The sequence below is a fragment of the Sciurus carolinensis genome, unplaced genomic scaffold, assembly GCF_902686445.1.
Source record: "Sciurus carolinensis unplaced genomic scaffold, mSciCar1.2, whole genome shotgun sequence".
In the NCBI taxonomy this organism is placed as follows: domain Eukaryota; kingdom Metazoa; phylum Chordata; class Mammalia; order Rodentia; family Sciuridae; genus Sciurus; species Sciurus carolinensis.
Window position 1 is genome coordinate 5,390 of NW_025920391.1, and position 19,121 is coordinate 24,510.

The following is a 19,121-nucleotide window of genomic DNA, read 5'->3' on the forward strand; positions in this document are numbered from 1 at the left end:
TTTTAAAGAAACTCACATAGGAAAAGGCATTCACAGACTGAAGATGAAAGGTTGGGAAAAATCATACCACACATATGGACTGCATAAATATGCAGGGGTTTTTATCCTCATATCAAAGTGGACTTCAAACCAAAGTTAGTCAGAAGGGATAAAGAAGAACATTTCACACTACTTAAGCGAATAATACACCAACAAGACCTAACAATCATAAATATATATAATCCAAACAATGGAGCATCTACATACATCAAACAAACCCTTCTCAATTTCCAAGAATCAAATAGACCACAACACTATAATACTGGGTGATTTTAACACACATCTCTCATCACTGGATAGATTTTCCAAACAAAAACTAAACAAACTATAGAATTAAATGATATAATCAATGATTTAGATTTAACAGACATACATAGAGTATTTCACTCATCATTGAGTGAATACACTTTCTCCTCAGCAGCACAGGGATCCTTCTTTAAAATAGATCATATGTTATGCCACAAAGCAACTCTTAGAAAATACAAAAAAATATAAATACTACCCTGTATTTTATCAGATCATCAGATTTCTAGAATGAAACTAGAAATCAGTGATAAAATAAAAAATAGAAGCTACTCCAACACCTGGTGACTAAATAGCATGCTATTGAATGATGAATGGATAAAAGAAGAAATCAAGGAGGAAATAAAAAGTACCTAGAGGTAAATGAGAATACTGACACAACATATCAAAATCCCTGGGACACTGTGAAGCAGTGCTAAGAGGGAAGTTCTTACCTTAAAAGAATAAAAGTCAACCAAAAAAATGACCTAACATTACATCTCAAAGCCCTAGAAAAAGAATAACAAATCAACACCAAAAGCAGCAGAAGACAGGAAATAATAAAAATCAGAGTTGAAAACAATGATATTGAAACAAAAGAAACTTCAAAAAATTGACAAAACAAAAGGTTGGTTCTCTGAAAAAATAAATAAAATTGATAAAACTTGATAAAAACAAAGAGAGAGAGAAAACTCAAAGTACTAAAATCTGTGATGAAGAAGGAAATATCAAGATGGACACTACTGAAATACATAAAATAATTAGAAACTATTTGGAAAATGTATACTCAAATAAAATAGAAAAACTCGAAGACATTGACAAATTTCTAGAGACATACAATCTACCCAAACTGATGCAGGAGGACAAACACAATTTAAACAGATCAATTTCAAGCAAAGAAATAGAAGATGCCATCAAAAGCCTACCAACCAAGAAAACCCAGGACCAGACGAATTCTCAGTCGAGTTATACAAGACCTTCAAAGAAGAATTAACACCAATACTCTCAAATTATTCCATGATATAGAAAAGGAGGGAACCCTTCCAAACTCATTCTATGAGGCTAGTATCACCCTTATACCAAAACCAGACAAAGACACATCAAAGAAAGAAAACTTCAGACCAATATCCCTCATGAACATAGATGCAAAAATTCTCAATAAAATTCTGGCAAATTGCATACAAAAACATATTAAAAAGATAGTGCACCATGATCAAGTGAGGTTCATCCTAGGGGTGCAGGGTTAGCTCAACATATGGAAATCAATAAACATAATTCATCATATCAATAGACTTAAAGACAAGAATCATATGATTATCTCAATACATGCAGAAAAAACATGTGACAAAATATCAAAACAGTAGTAAAACTAGAGATAGTAGGAATATACCTCAACATTGTAAAAGCTATCTATGCTAAGCCCATGGCCAATATAATTCTAAACAGAGAAAAACTGAAATTCCCCAAAAAAACTGAACAAGACAGGGATGTCCTCTTTTACCACGTCTATTCAACATTGTCCTTGGAACTCTAGCCAGAGCAATCAGACAGACTAAAGAAATTAAAGGGATACAAATAGGAAAAGAAGAACTTCTCGTTTCAGTCACTTGGGGGCTGGCTGATCAATGCAAGGCAGAAGATATACTAATCAACAGGACAAATGGACGGTTTCATCCTCCAAGAAAGATGGTTTTCTACTCTTGGTGGATTCAGAAGCTTCATTGGCATAGTAGGGATTATGTTATTAACTTGTTTATTGCTCCCATGTTTTTTCCCCTTTACATTAAAACTATTGGGTCTACTGTAGAAGTAGCTGTCAAAAAAAAAAAAAAGACAGCAACTAAAATATGACATTATATAAAGCTTTAGGACAAGATAATGGTGCTCTTTGATTTAAAGGATTAAATAATGAACATCAAAGGGGGTAATGATGTAGTCCCCAAAAGACCCCCACCTTAATTTTAACATATAAGTCTCTCTCCTAGTCAACAAGATATCTTTTTTAAATGTCAGCAAGATTTCTAGAGAACTCATTGTGGTTTGAGCTCCTCTTTGTTGTAAGGCCAGGTTTCTCTTTCTTGTAAAAGTTAGGTCTGCAATCAAGCTTGTTGATGTGCAAAAGTTGCTGTTTCCATTTTCTTAGTAAAAACTTGTGAAACTTCTGTCCAAACTAAGAATGTGGAACAAAAATTAACTGTTGTATTAACCATCCTGTTGTGTAGTCACCCACTGAGTATAAATCTCAGAGAATTTCCAGACTGGGGTTCCAGAGATTTTGGAGGTGTTAGTCCCTCTGGATTGCTGCAGCTTAATAAACCTGCTTCCTGCAAATTCCTCAGGTATCCGACCTCATCTGTCCTACATCAATTCCTGTTTGAAATGCTACACTGTCCCCATTCTTGAAGGGCACACAAAGACAGTCTCTCTGACTCTGCCACAGTATGAATTCTATGCAAAGTCATTAATCACAAAAATTTAAAGGGAGATTACACTGTACTGACCTCCTGAAAGTAAAGCCAATATGGCATGACAAAACTTATATTGTTTACATACATTGAATTGCTGGGATACACACCATAAAGATATACAAATGATACATCTGAATAAAATTTTTAAATGTGTTTTGTGAGAAGTCTGAATGTCATGTTAATATATACTGTAATAATATTTAATGATACATATTAAATCTGAAAAAGGTGTCAGAATTTTGTACTGTAATATTGTTAGTCAAGGGGGTATTTTAGTGATTAGAATTTGTGCGTGCCTGTATTTAAAGCTAACATGTCGAGTTAAAGGCTTGCAGCAGACACCAACTCCATCAAAGCCTCAAGGCTGGTGAAGCTGGTGAAGCCATAGCTTGGCGCCTGCCCAGGCAAGTGCCCACATGTGCCTGCTATTTGCCACCCGGTAGACAGGAGCCCTGACCCAGGGGGTGGAACATGTGTTCCAGCCCCATTACTTGTTTATCTGGGGCAAACTTGACTGCTGTGCTCTGCTTTAATTTCTCACCTGTGAGGATAATTTTCCAAACTGCCCCTGGGGCTGTTGAAATGAGGGAGGAACTTCGTCAAGTTTCATGAAGTCTGCCTGGTCTAGAGTGAGGAGGGGCATTCGGCCACAGCTGGCTCTGTGACTGGCCCCCACCCTCTATGTGCTCCTGTGTGGTCCCTGCGGAAGGCACAGGGAATCCTGTTCATGTACCATACAGCCTGCCAGCTCCAAGGCAAAGGGACCCTCCTCTGACCTGGACCTGCCAAACCAAAGGGTCACTGTCCGTTCTTCCCTCAGGGTGGGAGACATTAGGTAGCAGTGAGTAGTGAGCAGTGAAATGCTAGCCAATAACATGGCGAGGTCATGTTTTCCTTAAGTTACTTTTAAGGTTTTCTTTAAATTACTTTTAAGCAAGTGGGTAATCAGATAATGCAGAAAAACAACAGGTATACAAATAAACAGAACAAAGGGAATGATTAAAATATCAAGAAAGATTAAGGGGCTATTACTATTGACAGGGTCAGTTGGGGTCATTGTAAAGCTAGAATTTATGGCCATAAGTCTCTCAATGTATTTCAGAAGAAAAATTTTCTTAGTAGTGCAGGAGCACTAAGGTAAATGCTGTCTGATCAGTGACCCCAATACTCACATTAACAAAGGACTGACTTTGTAAATGAAGCCCCCTTGATAGTATGGCCACCGTGACAGTTCTAGAGGACCAACTAGGGTAAAAAATTCTACTGCCCAAAATAAATTAAAAAAAAAAAAACTCTACTGCCCGACATGAAGGAGTGCTGAAGGAAGACCCAAGTTCTCAAGGCAGCCACAATAAATGTGGAGACCACGCTGTTTCATGCATTGTTCTCTGCTGGGAGACGACCCACTCTCATGAGAGAGTTCTTTGTTTGAGCCTTACTTTACTTTTACTTATAATAAAGTTCTCTTGCACAGCTTTCAGTGTCTGGCTTTAAATTTTCTTTCTTTGGAACACAACAACTGAGGTTTGGAGTTTCAACTACCCACTCTCCTGTGACATCTCACCTGGTGCCTCCCCTCAGATGGACAGCCATCTACAAGACAGGTATTTGAACTTCACCTTGTTCCTTTCCCAGCTTTGGTTGAGGTGATGCTAACTTAGCCTTTGATATCATGCCTTTTGCTTTGGGCTTCTCTGTGTACACTTTCCTCTGCCAAAAGATTTTCCATATGTCACACCTGTGCTCTGTTTGATGTCATCTGTTGTCCTTGTTCGTCTTTTCTTGCAGTAACTCAGTAATACCTTTGTTTCCTGTGGCATCTCTTTGACCAAGACCACCAGAGAGGCAGTGAGACTCCACTGTTGTGGCTGTTGCCTTATGGTGTTCACAAGACTCTCTTCAGTAACGATCATCATACCATCTTCTTTTAGAGGCTATTAGTTCTCCATCTTTACCTACTTACAAATTACAACATGGGGCACTAGTTAAAGATATCTCACAATTAAGAAATCTTTTTCAGCTGGTATCTTTTCTTCACCAAAATGGTAGTTTTTGTCCTTACTGTATGGTGACTCTGCAAGGACACTATGTCCCCTCACATTTATTATTCCGAGGGAAAGTCATGCAATGCAGTGATCCTTGCTCTTTTCTGTCACTTATTCTGTTGTTATTTTCGGACTTGCTATGTTTCCAACAGAGTAACACAAAAGCCTCCAGTCCCCTCCACTTTTCAACATCAGACCCATCCCTCTTAAAACTCTATGCGGAAGGATTAAGGGTCACTTCCCCAAGTTGTATCAACTGGGCAGCATAAGGTTATTAAACAGGTTCCTTAAATGAGATTACAGGCTTGAGCAACAGAGTTCAGCAAATAAGGCATAAGTTGCCAAACACAGAGGCATGCTACACCGAGTTCTAGGGAACTGCACAGGGATGCCTCCTGGTTCTGGGTTTAAAATGGAATGTGTAGGAGGGGCGCCTTCATACATTCATCTCTCTTGCACGTTAGTACTGGTGAGGGACTCCTGGGGTATTGACAGGCCGTGTCTTAATGACTGTGTGTGTGTGTGTGTGTGTGTGTGTGTGTTTGTACCAGGGATTGAGATTGAATCCAGGGGCACTTAACCACTGAGTCACATTCCCAGTCCTTTTTTTTTTTTTTTTAATTTTGAGGCAAGTCTTGCTAAATTGCTTGGGGTCTGACCTTGAACTTGCAATCCTCCTGCCTCACCCTGCTTTGTCCCTGAGATTACAGGAGTGTGCCACCACATCCAGCTGGCTTTATTTTACAGGCAGGAAATCAACCATTGATATAAGCTACCTTTTTCTTGAGGTATATCCTGTGAAACTAGGACCATTTTTGCCTGGAGACCCTTAAGAAGAGATTAATTTTCTTTCATAATATTGATCTGCCTCAATATGAATAAGGGGATAAAAAGAAATGGCCCACTAGTGGAAGTCTAAACTATAATACTCTTAGATTCATGTTGCAGAAAGGGGAGGGGAATGGCCAGAAGTCCCCTACCTACAGGCTTTCTTTTTACTAAGGGATCAAAAAGATTTATGTGTTAAGTGAAGCATTAGTGATGCCCATGTAGCAATGATGAGTCAGGATTCTACTGGCCCAGGGGATTCCCCCCAAAACTACACCTTCCTCCCTCTCAAAGTGGACTCCACACTCAGATCTCTCAAAATCTAATTCTCCCTCTCTCCTCTGTACCCATTACCTACTGCTCCCACTCCTCCCATCCTGGTTTGCTTCATCATAAACCTGTCCCTACTGACCATTCATTACAAGAGACAAATGGAGAATCTTGACCAGTCAGAATGCAGGTGCCTTTTCCTATGAAAGATCTAAGGCAACCAAACAGGATTTAGGAAGGTTTTCTGATGACCCTGATAAATACATAGAGGGATTCCAACATTTAATCCAGGCTTTGAGGTAATCTGGAGAGATGTAACAGCAATTTTGAGTCAAACTCTAACACACAGAGAGACATTAGGGAACAGAAGCTGCTAGGGTTTGGGGAAAATGATTTACATATTACTAACACTTTATACGCTCTGGGTTCTTCTGCTGTTCCAACTGAGCATCCTCAATAGAATTATGATGAATCACCTGGAAGGTGGCACAGGAATCACATGATCATTTGTCTCAAGGCAGGACTTAAAAACAGTAGGATGAAACCTATTAATTACACGAAACTGGCAACACTTGATCAAGGTTGGAGTAAAATCTCAGGACTTTTGTAGAAAGATTGAAGGAAGACTTAGCAAAATATACATCCTTAGATCCTATATCTGTTGAAGGGCAACTTATTTTAAAATATAAACTCATTATTCAAGTTGCTTCAGATATTAGAAATTACAAAATTGGTAGCAGGTCTTGGAATGTCCCTTGAAAGTAGTCTCCCAGGTCTTTCATGATTAAGACCAGGAGGAAACTTTAAGGGACCAATGAAAGGATAAGAAGAGGGGTTAGAGACCAGTGCAAACATTGACTGCAGATTTTAATGGCCACTTCTGTTCTCTACAGGACCCTTGAGCCTCTGAAAGTGTTGGTCATCATTACAGAAAGCAAGAACACTAGAAGAAAGATCTCCCAATTAAGGGCAGGCTTCCAAAGACTCCTTGCCCTATATATGGCAGGAGAGGCCACTGAAAAGCTTACTGCCCCAAGGAACAAAGGAGTCTCAGATCAGATACTCTTGAAATGATAGCCAAAGAATGAGGAAGCCTTTGAAATCAGCTAGCACCCCAATCACCATCACTGGGGCTGAACTGAAGGTAACTCTGGAGGTAGGAAACAGGGTCATTCCATTCCTTTAGGATACTGACATCACATATAGTGTTTCAACTTTGTTCCCTGATACCTTTCTGCTGATTCCTGTGTGGTAGTGGGAGTCAATGGAATACCCAATATAAGACATTTTACTTCTTTTCCATGTTTCAACTGGGAAAATAGACTATTCACTTATTGTTTTTTGGTAATGACTAAATATCCAACTTCATTATTGGGTTGTGATATTTAACAAACTTAGAAGCTTGCCTAAGTTTACCACTCAAGGCACTGGGTTCTTTTCTTTTGGTGTCAGCAGTTGAAAAATCAGAACACTTGTTTGACGCTAGCTTATTGGGTATCTCTCTACAAGGGAATGACTACGTAAAATTACAGTCTCTAATGCTAGGAAAAAAGGGAAAAGTGTACTTGTCGTGAACCACTTCTTGTGCAGATGTTAAATGATGGCCTATAAATGAGACTTTGTCACACCCAGCTCAAGGAAAAAACTTCACTTTAGAGCAAACCAATTTCCAAGCTTTTGCAGTTGTTAAGTCACATTTCAGTCCATCTTTGATTTATCTTCCACTATTAATGCCAGCATGTCAAAGATATAATGATGTTTACTATCAAATTTGGGATGAATGTATATGACTTACACCCACCACAGGACATCTGAATCAGAAGACCCCAATCTGTTGTGAACAACATAACCACATTTAGAACAAGTGGCCTAGTTCCACTTGGGAGTCAGGATAGACCCCAAAATCTCAAGGTCAACAAATTTTGTGATTTTACAGGCTGATGATTAGTTTGGGACTAGTTGCTTCTTCAGACCTGGAATTAAATTGCCAGCACCCAATGGATAGGTGATACTAACTTATGGCCCTGGCTTCCTCCAGGCTGGATGGGAAGATGTACTGTTGGGTGTCCATGGATGCAAAGGAGGAAGACACACACAAAAAAAGGTCAACCTGCAAACCTCCCCCATCTCAAGAATAGATGGGGATTATCTCTTTTTCACTGGTATGATCATTTATCTTCACTGTTATCTCACAAATTGATCTAGAGGATGTAAATCTGGCATGTGGAAGCCCAGGTCAATTATATTCAAAAAGCTCTCAATGATACTGAGAAAAGTATTTCTCTCCTTAACACAGAAATGGCACACATGAAAAAAGCTGCTTTACAACACTGACTTGCCTTGGATGTTCTCACAGCAGTTCAGGGTGGCCCTTGTGCCATCATTCAGACTGAGTATTGTGCTTACACCCTTGACAACTCTGAAAACATGACTCAAGTCCTCAAAGATTTGCATTCCCCACAGGGCACAGTGGTACATGCCTATAATCCCAGTGACTGGGGAGGCTGAGGCAGGAGGATTGCAAGTTCAAAGCCAGCCTCAGAAAATTAGCAAGACCCTAAGTAACTTAGCAAGACCCTCTCTCTAAAAAAAAATATTTAAAAGGGCTGGGAATTTTGCTGAGTGGTTAAGCATCCCTGGGTTTAATCCCCAGTACAAAAAAAATTTTTTTAAAGATTTTCATTCCCCAGTAGATGCTATGTCCTTGCCAACCTTGCCACAGGGACAACTTTTTAGTTGTGATTTTCTGGCACTTCCTGGTGGAGGAAATTGCTGGTGTCTGGATACAACTCATTGTATCCTGATGTTGCTCTGTCTCTTGTATCAATCTTGTGTCTTCTTGTTTGTCTCACTGGGCATTTGCCTCTAAAATGGTTTAATAATCTGTTTCTCCTATATCAAACATCAGGGCCCCCTGGATAGGCCTTAATTCATAATCTCTTGATTATTTCACTGACAGCAAGTATTGGAGATACCTGAGCACTAGTCCTGTACCCCTGATTGGCAGGAAGTAGGTAATGATTTGATTTTATCACCCCCTTGTTCCCTATATGATTTAGGGTCTCCAGCCTTGGTGGGGGGGTGTTGGGTAGCAGTGAGTAGTAAAAAGTGAAATGAAAACCAATAACATTGCAAAGTCATGGGTTTTCTTTAGGTCACTTTTAAGGTTTTCTTTAAGTTACTTTTAAGGCAAGTGGGTAATCATATAACTTATAGAAAAACAATGTGTGCCAACCTTGAAGAATAAACAGATAGCAACAAAGAGAGTCAATTAAGAAATACATGCAGAAAGAAAGATTATGGGGCTATTACTGACTCTTGACAGGGTCAGTTGGGGTCATTGTAAAGCTAGAATTTATGGCCATAGGTGTCTCAATATATTCCAGAAGAGAAATTTTATTAGTAGTGCAGGTGCACTAAGGTAAATTCTGTCTGGTCAGTGACCCTAATACTCATGTTAACATAGTATTGACTTTTGATGAAGTTCCTTGAATAGGTAGCTATCACGACAGTTCTGGAGAGAAACAACTAGTTTCAAAAACTCTAGTGCCCGATGTGAAGGAGGAGTTGAACACCTGGCTGGCAAAGAGTGCTGAAGGTGGACCCAGTTCTCAAGGCAACCACAAAATACCAATAAATTTGGAGAAAGCATTATTTCCTGCCATTCTCTGCTGGGAGACAACCCACTCTCTTGAGAGTGCTCTTTTACTTTACTTACTTTACTTTTACTTATAATAAAATTCTTTTATGTGGTTTTTGGTATCTGACTGTAAGTTTTCTTTCTTCAGAACATGAAAACAGGTTTGGAGCTTCAGCTCCCCACTCTCCTGTGACAGGAGAGACTCCTGGCCATCTTTGTCCAGAACAGTTCCCAGCATAAAATATGAGATTTGGGGTCTTGCCAGAGATAGGTTTTCTGTCAAAGGTGAGGAGCTCTCCCCTGGGTTATCAGAACTCTCCAAGAGTTGGATTCCACAGAATGACCTGATTCCCAGCAGAGCTGAGGTGTAGGGAGTGGCCAGCTGTGTAAGCATTTTTACTCCAGGGGTCCAACTCCCTATCTCCAAGCAGACCAGCATCTGAATGTGTGACAGCTAATCTCTGAACTTCCCAAACAAACCTCTTGGGATATGCCCATCCTTGGAAAGGAGACACAGTTGCTAGCCAGTTGGTGGCATTTCCTCTGTCCCCCATGGACAGTGTTCTGAAATAAATTGTCTTGCCTGGCTCCTCTATGCACATATAACTACCTTATACCACCAAGGGATGTGCAGGTCAGGTAGCCCAGTCCACAGGGTAGCAGGGTTGAGCCCATAACAGCCAAACCTTCTTGGGAGGAAGTGCACCCCTCCAGTCTCAGAAAGGAGCAAACATCAAAGGAGTTCCCCAGTGCCCTTTCCTCATGGTGCCCACAGGCCCACTCTCATTCTGTAGCCAGGCCCCTCACACCTGCATTGTCCCACATGCCCAGAGCTGCTTGCACATCTCTTCTCTTCCCTTCCCCTCCAAATTTCCCCTAACTCTGCACACCATCCAGAAAAATATTGTCACACTAAGACATAGACAGTATATAAGCCAGAAACAGCACAACTGTTCATCAAGAGAACAAGGGCGTGTATCTTTTGAGACACTTATGCACAGGATTTAATGCAGCAACAGTGAGTAACCAGGTTACATACAACCAGGTGATAACTCACAAAATATTGAGCAGAAAGGTTAAAATATGCTGCATGTTCCCATCCTTAAGACCCTCAAATCCAGGAGACACAAAACTACTCTTTGGTGTGAGGACATGGTAATGATAAAAGCCAGGGCCAAGGCCACCTTGGGGGTGGAGCAAGCATGTCAGAGAGAATATGTGTGTGATTCCATGGTGCTGGAGATGCTGCAGGTCCTGACTGGGGAGGTGGGTGTCAGCCACAGTCATGGTACAATTCATCAACCTCCACAGATAGATACACTTCAAGTACTCTCCATGTGTATTTTATTTCACAAAGTTCACAAAGAAACCCACCTCCACTCTCAGGCCTGCCTTGGTCTTCTCAGGGCATTGGCCCCTCATGTCTTGCCCAGATGATTAGTGGAGAAGACTGTGCATGCAGCAAACCACTCAGGTGTCCCTGGGCCAATGAACCAGTGAGTACTACTTGCATTCCTTTCCCTGGGGTGTCCTCTTGCCCCTAGCACTGCCATATCTGTGCTCCATCCCCTCTGTGTTCTGCAGGGAGTTTGATTCTGTTGACCTGGGAACCTGGCTTCCTGGCTGTCAGGGCTGCTTAGTGTGCCTTTATCTGACCAAGGTCTGTTTGTAATGGAAGGGATTGGCTATGATGATGAAAGCACCCCACCATCCCTTGTTAATGGAATCTCTGAAGTGGTATTTTAGTGTTCACTTATGAAATGTGGTCATGTGATCACTTACTTACAGTTGGGAAGAACCTTTGACTGTGTATGAGGATATCAGTCATATAACAATAGGAGCTCCAGCTCCATGTCAGGCACCTCATGAGGCATACAAGACAAGAATACTTGTCCTTATGGAGAGGACAGGTATGAGAAGGCAGATTCATGTGATGGCTGCTGCAGAGCAGTCTGGGGGGCCTGTGGGAGCCAGCACTGAGCAAGGCAGAAAAGGGATCTCTAAAGAAGTGATGTTTATATAGAAATCAATAAATGTGATTCATCATATCAATAGACTTAAAGACAAGAATATCATCTCAATAGATGCAGGAAAAGCATTTGACAAAATACAATACACCTTCATGCTCAAAACACTAGAAAAACAAGGGATAGTAGGAACACACCACATGATTATAAGAGCTATATATGCTAAACCCAAGGCCAACATCATTCTAAATGGAGAAAAACTGAAAGCATTCCCTCTAAAAACTGGAACAAGACAGAGATGCCCTCTTTTACCACTTCTATTCAAAATCATCCTTGAAACTCCAGGCAGAGCAATTAGACAGAAGAAAGAAATTAAAGGGATACAAATAGGAACTCAAACTGTCACTTGTTGGGGGCTATGCCATGCAGACTAGGCCAAGATGGCGCCTGGCAGCCAGCCAGAGCTTGTTTTGATCACACCGGTGGTGAGGAGGTTGATTAACATAAGCACACCCAGGTGTTTTATCATTGGCCGTATTCAATTAAGTCCACACACACAATGCGTGCACATGTGTTCCCGAGTGCTCCTGATGGTGCCTGCTCCTTTTGACCTTTACCGTGATTGGACAGCTAGCTCCTCACCTAATAATTGGCGTCAGCCCTACCCTTCACCTCCTGAAGGGGATATAAACTGGCTCTCCTCGAGCGCCGCCGGGGTTCCTGGGTTTCCTGAATCTACAATAAACTGTTCCAAATTCAAGAGCCTCGCTACTCGTTTATCTCCCGTGCCAAATTGACTCTGCTGGACGGCGTCAATCACTATTTACTGACAACATAATTCAATATTTAGAAGATCCAAAAATTTCTACAAGAAAACTTTGAGAACTAATAAATAAGTTCAGCAAAGTAGCAGAATATAAAATTAACAACCATAAATCAAAAGTATTTCTATACATCAGTGATGAATCCACTGAAGAGAAATTAAGAAAACTACTACATTCACAATAGCCTCAAAAAAATAAAATATCTGAGAATTGATCTAACAAAATAGATGAAAGATCTCTACAATGAAACCTACAGAACACTAAAGAAAATAATTGAAGATGATAAAAAGATCTCCCAGGATCTTGGATAGGCAGAATTAACAGTGTTAAATGGCCATGCAACCAAAAGCATTGTACAGTTTTAATGCAATCCCTATTAAGATCTCAATGACATAGAAATAGAAATTTCTTCATAGAAATAGAAAAAGCAATCATAAAATTCATGTTGAAAACTAGAGACCCAGAATAACAAAAGCAATCCTTAGCAAGAAGAGGGAATCAGGAGACATCACAATACCAGACCTTAAACTATACTACATAGCAACAGTAACAAAAATGGCATAGACAGAAGAAAGAAATTAAAGGGATACAAATAGGAACTCAAACTGTCACTTGTTGGGGGCTATGCCATGCAGACTAGGCCAAGATGGCGCCCGGCAGCCAGCCAGAGCTTGTTTTGATCACACCGGTGGTGAGGAGGTTGATTAATATTGGCACCAAAATAGACAGGTAAACCAATGGTACAAAATAGAAGACACAGAGACAACCCCACATAAATACAGTTATCTCATATTGGACAAAGGCACCCAAAACATACATTGGAGAAAAGATTCCCTTTAACAAATGGTACTGGGAAAACTGAAATCCATATGTAACAAAATGAAATTAAACCTCTATCTCTCACCCTGTACACAAATCAACTCAAAGTGAATCAAAGACTTAGGAACTAGGACAGAGACCTTGTGCCTAATAGAAGAAAAAGTAGGCCCAAACCTTCATCATGTCAGCTTAGGACCTGATTTCCTTAACAAGATTCCTAAAGCACAAGAAGTAAAATTAAGAATCAATAAATGGGATGGATTCAAATTTAGAAGCTTCTTCTCAGCTTGATTCTCAATCAATAACATGAAGAGTGAACATACAGAGTGGAAGAAAATCTTTAACAAATGCAGCTCAGATACAGTAATAATCTACAATATATATATAGAACTCAAAAAATTTAACACCAAAAATACAAATAACCCACCAATAAATGGGCTAAGGAACTGAGCAAACACTTCACAGAAGAAATAAAATCAATCAACAAATATATGAAAAAATGTTTGACATCTCTAGCAGTTAGAGAAATGCAAATCAAAATTTACTCTAAGATTTCATCTCACTCCAGTCAGAATGACAATTATCAAGAATAAAAGCAATAATAAGTGTTGGCAACAACGTAGGGGAAAAGGTATACTCATACCTCATATTGTTGGCGGGACTGCAGATTAGGACAACCACTTTGGAAAGCAGTATGAAGATTCCTAAGAAAACTTGGAATGGAACCACCATTTGACACAGCTATCCCACTCCTTGGTCTATACACGAAGGATTTAAAATCAGCATCCTACAGTGATGCAACCACATCAATATTTATAGCAGCTCAATTCACAATAGTGAAACTACAGAACCAACCGAGATGCCCATCAATAGATGAATGGATAAAAAAAAGTGATATATAATCACAATGGAATATCACTCAGTCTTAAAGAATGAAATTATGGTATTTGCAGGTAAATGGATGGAACTGTAGAATATTATGTTAAGCAAAATAAGCCAAATCCAACAAACCAAAGGCTGAATGTTTTCTCTGACAAGCGGATTCTGATCCATAGTGGGATGGGGGGTGGAGAATGAAGATACTTTGGACTGGGCAGAGGGGAGTGAGGGGAGGGGGTTTGGGGGCAGGAAGGACAGTGGAATGAGATGGAAATTATTACCCTATATATATGTATGATTACATGACCCATGTGACATTGCACCATGTTCAGCCAGAGGAATGAGAAGTTGTGCTTCATTTGTGTACAATATGTCAAAAAGCACTTTACTGTCATGTTTAACTAATTAGAACAAATTTTTAAGAATCAAAACTAAAATTAAAACAAGAGTGAATATTAAAGAAAGAGTTTACATGAATATTCATATATATATGTGTATATATATATATATAAATTCACATAAAACACCGTATGTATGCTCTTATATATTCATTTCTATAGGTGTACCCTATTTTTGACAAAAAAATAATATTCCCCCTAACCACAAATGGATCCACATATAAAAGCATATATATTTAAATATTTCATATATTTTAACTTATATATTAGTATACATTCACATGTATTAATACATATGTTCAAAGAGTAACTCTAATCCTAAACCTACTCCATAACTAAGAACTAAACATGACACTACCCCTCACCTTAAGCCTTTCATATATGAACTACATATTTCTTTGAATATCCACATATATTTTCAAATATCCATTCATATATATCTTTATATACATTTGTGTTTTTATATGCACACTAAGGGTAACCATATTCCTACCAAATACTAATCCAAAACCACACCCTAATGCAACTGAAAACACTAGTCATAAATGTGTATATTTATAAATTTTTACACTTTTTTATACATATTTTATATACTTGTTCATAAATATTCATATTTATATTCATGAGTTTTGCTAAACAAATTACTACAGTAACTCTAAAGATAGGCCTAATCTTAAACACAAATTTAAATCCCTATGACTAAACCCCAATTTCACTAACCTGACATTATATGCTAAATTCTAAAAGTAATATAAAAACTTAAAAACCTATTCCATTTTTATCCCCCAGCCCTAAATCTACATGTCAACAAATATACATATAGATGCAAATATATATTTACTTTAATATATTTATACAAATGCAAAGGGAAAATTGATGTTGATTCTATATTAACCCTAAACAGAACTATAATCTAATGTATATCTATAAATATGTACATATATATGTTCCTTTGTATTTTCATGAATATATGGTGATATTTTCAATTTTCCATTCATGTATCCTTTCTCACACCCTACACCTGAAACGAACATGAACAAAAACCATAACTCTGAACATATTCATATCTATAATCAGAAATACTATATATAATCTATATATTCACATATATACCACAAATATATTCATGTATACTCATATACATATTCTTTTAAAATTCTAAACTTAATCCAACACTTAAACATAGTCCAAACCATGCACTACCCCTTACTTAAAATATTCACATATAAACCACATATATTTATATGAATATTCATACAAATAATGACATATATTTATATATTCACTTATAATTCTATGTATTTTGATATATATTCATGTTATAACCTTTCCCTAAACCAAACTGTAAACATCCATTGAACATAAAACTAACCATATACAAAACCATATACATTTGTATGTTTTCATGTTTATTTTTACATATATATTCATGTTTGTATTTATATATGGATATATGTGTTCAAAACTCTAACCTATTTCTAAGCTTAGTCCTATCACTAATCGTATGACTAAACAGAAATCCTGTTACATATAATCCTAACAATTTACAGAATTATTCCTATATTTGAGAAACATTTATGTATTCATATAAATCTCCATATATACTCACATATATTCATTTCTACAGGCATATCGTATCTTTAATGCAAAATGTAACTATCACCCTTACCTTAAAACTATACATAGATAAAAGCATATACATTTATATGTTTCCATATAAAATTTTAATCACATATTCATATATTGATATGTAAATTCAATCCCTAACCCTAATCCAAACGCTTATCCGTAACTCAGAATTGAATCTAACACAATACCTAACCATAAGCCTTTTCCATATAAACTATAAATTTTACTCTGGATATCCACACAAATTTTCACATATGTATTCATATATACATCATCATATATATTCACATATATACATATTCACCCTAACTGTAACCATAAGCCTATCCTTATGAGGAATCCAAATCATAATCCAAAACCAAACCAAACCCTAATGCAACTGAAAACACTCACCATACTCATGTATATTTATAAATTCATTATATTCTTAATAAACATTTTACATATATATACATATCTGTCTACATATATTCATATTTATTTACATACAAATTACTATCGTGATGCTAATTGTATCTCCAATATTAAACCACAAACCTGAATCCCTATTGCTTCTTTAAGAAATGCTGCGAGTCATGATGCAGCCTTTGTAGAATTTGATGTTCACCTTTCAAAAACACATAGTTCAGGGTGAAGCCCAATTTCCCAATCTTCAGTCTAGATGCTTAATTCAAACTGCCAGAGGAAGGTCAGGGCTTTTCTAACTCTACCCCAGCTGCAGACCTACCCTACACACCCGCAAGCGTGAGTGCACAGACCCATGCGCGGCCCTGTGTCCCGCCCCACGGCTGCGGCCCGTGGTCTGCAGCAGCCCAATCCGCCTTGAGCGCGGGTGCGCGGGAGGCTGGGGGAGCGCTGGCCGGCGAGGCGGGACGCAGGCGCAGGCACCTCAGCCGCGGCCCTCGCTCTCCGCGCGGCGGCGGCACGGACCCGCTGACCCCAGGACACGCAGCAGGACATCCTAAATAAATGCATCGGAATGACACCTCCTCGAGTTACCTTTGCATTAAAGATACCTGTCACCAGGTGAGGTTTCTGTGCTGCGCGGAAGCTGTGATGCCCTGGGAAAGCGGAATCACAAAATGCTGAGGCTCTTCTTCCAGAGAGTGAGGCTGGTTATGGAAAGCGGCCGCTGAACTCGCTAGAGGCACGTGGGCTCAACATCTCACTTCGGAGCGTGCTTTTTAGAACCAAAGACTATCGGCTGTCCATGTCAAGTCGTAGTTCACAAGTGGGAGACTCATCTACAACCGGATCAAGAACCCCTTTAGAAAATGAAACCATTATTGATGACGGACTATATGGAATCCACATGGTGTTGAAACTCTGGATTCGGGGTGGCCGACGTGTCAGACTGAAATAAGATTACGTTTGCATTGTTCTGAAAAACCTCCAGTCTCAGTAACCACAAAAAATTTAAAGTCTACATTTAGGGTAAAGCTTAGACTAGAGAGTTGGGCGGAAGATGACGATGATAGGGTATCTCCCACTGTTCTTCACGAAATGTCCAATACCTTGGAAATATCACTGGTAAGTGATAATGATTCGAGTGTGGGCATTCACAGCCAGAGTGTGGTTACGGCTTACAGCCTGATGGTTGGATCGAGTGTAGCACACGAACAACGGAACCAGACAACCTGGAACTAATCTTTGACCTTTTTGAGGAAGATCTCAGTGAACATGTGGTTCAGGGTGATGCCCTTCCTGGACATGTGGGCACAGCCTTCTCTTATCATCCACCATTGCGAGAGTGGGAAGAGTGATGGCATCCTTACTCTTCCCATCATGAGCAGAAATTCCAGGAAAACAATAGGCTAAGTGAGAGCTGACTTTATCATTATTAAGCCATTAGCAGGATACAACTGTGACATGAAATCTTTGTTTTCCAAGTATTGGAAGCCAAGAATACCACTGGATGTTTGACGTAGAGGTGCAGGGAATTCAACAACTGCCCAGCTGATTAAAGTTCAAGAATATACCATTGCTTCTTTAAGAAATGCTGCTAGTCATGGTGCAGCCTTTGTAGAATTCGATGTTCACCTTTCAAAAAACTTTGTGCCTGTGGTATATCATGATCTCACCTGTTGTCTGACTATGAAGAAGAAATATGATGCTGATCCAGTTGAATTATTTGAAATTCCAGTAAAGGAACTAACATTTGACCAACTCCAGTTGTTAAACCTTGCTCACATGACTGCATTGAAATCCAAAGATCGACAAGAATCTGTGGTTGAGGAAGAAAATTCCTTTTCTGAAAATCAGCCATTTCCTTCTCTTAAGATGGTTTTGGAGTTCTTGCCAGAAGATGTAGTGTTTAACATAGAAATAAAATGGATCTGTCAACAAAGGAATGGAATGTGGGATGGTAACTTATCTACATACTTTTGACATGAATGTGTTTTTGGACATAATTTTGAAAACTGTTTTAGAAAACTCTGGAAAGAGGAGAATAGTGTTTTCTTCATTTGATGCCAATATTTGTACAATGGTTCAGCAGAAGCAGAATAAATATCCCATATCTGACTAAAGGAAAATCTGATATTTACCCTGAACTCATGGATCTCAGATCTCAGACAAACCCAATTGCAATGAACTTTGCACAGTTTGAAAATCTTCTGGGGATTAACACACATACTAAAGACCTCTCAAAAATCTGTCCTATATCCAAGAGGCAAAAGCTAAGGGACTCGTCATATTCTGCTGGGGTCATGATACCAATGATCCTGAAAGCAGAAGGAAATTAAAGGAATTTTGGGGTTAATGGTCTAATTTATGACAGGTATTTGGTTTTCATAAAAAATTTCCAGAAATGTTAGGAAAAATACAGCTTTCATCTTATAAAATTATAAATAAAATTAAACTTAGTTAAGTTAAAATATATATATATGTATACATATGCATATATATTCATTTACACTAATATATAATCACTTGTATTTTGATGCATATATAATGATAAATACATCCATTCATGTATCCATTTCATACATATTTTTTTCACATGTTCATATATTATCATACTCTAAACCTGAA

At 38.7% G+C, this 19,121-nt stretch overlaps 1 pseudogene; it reads left to right on the forward strand.

The window, feature by feature from the left end:
* Positions 1-17,067: 17,067 nt before the first annotated feature.
* LOC124975675 (glycerophosphocholine phosphodiesterase GPCPD1-like) lies at positions 17,068-18,904 on the forward strand (annotated as a pseudogene).
* Positions 18,905-19,121: the final 217 nt, after the last annotated feature.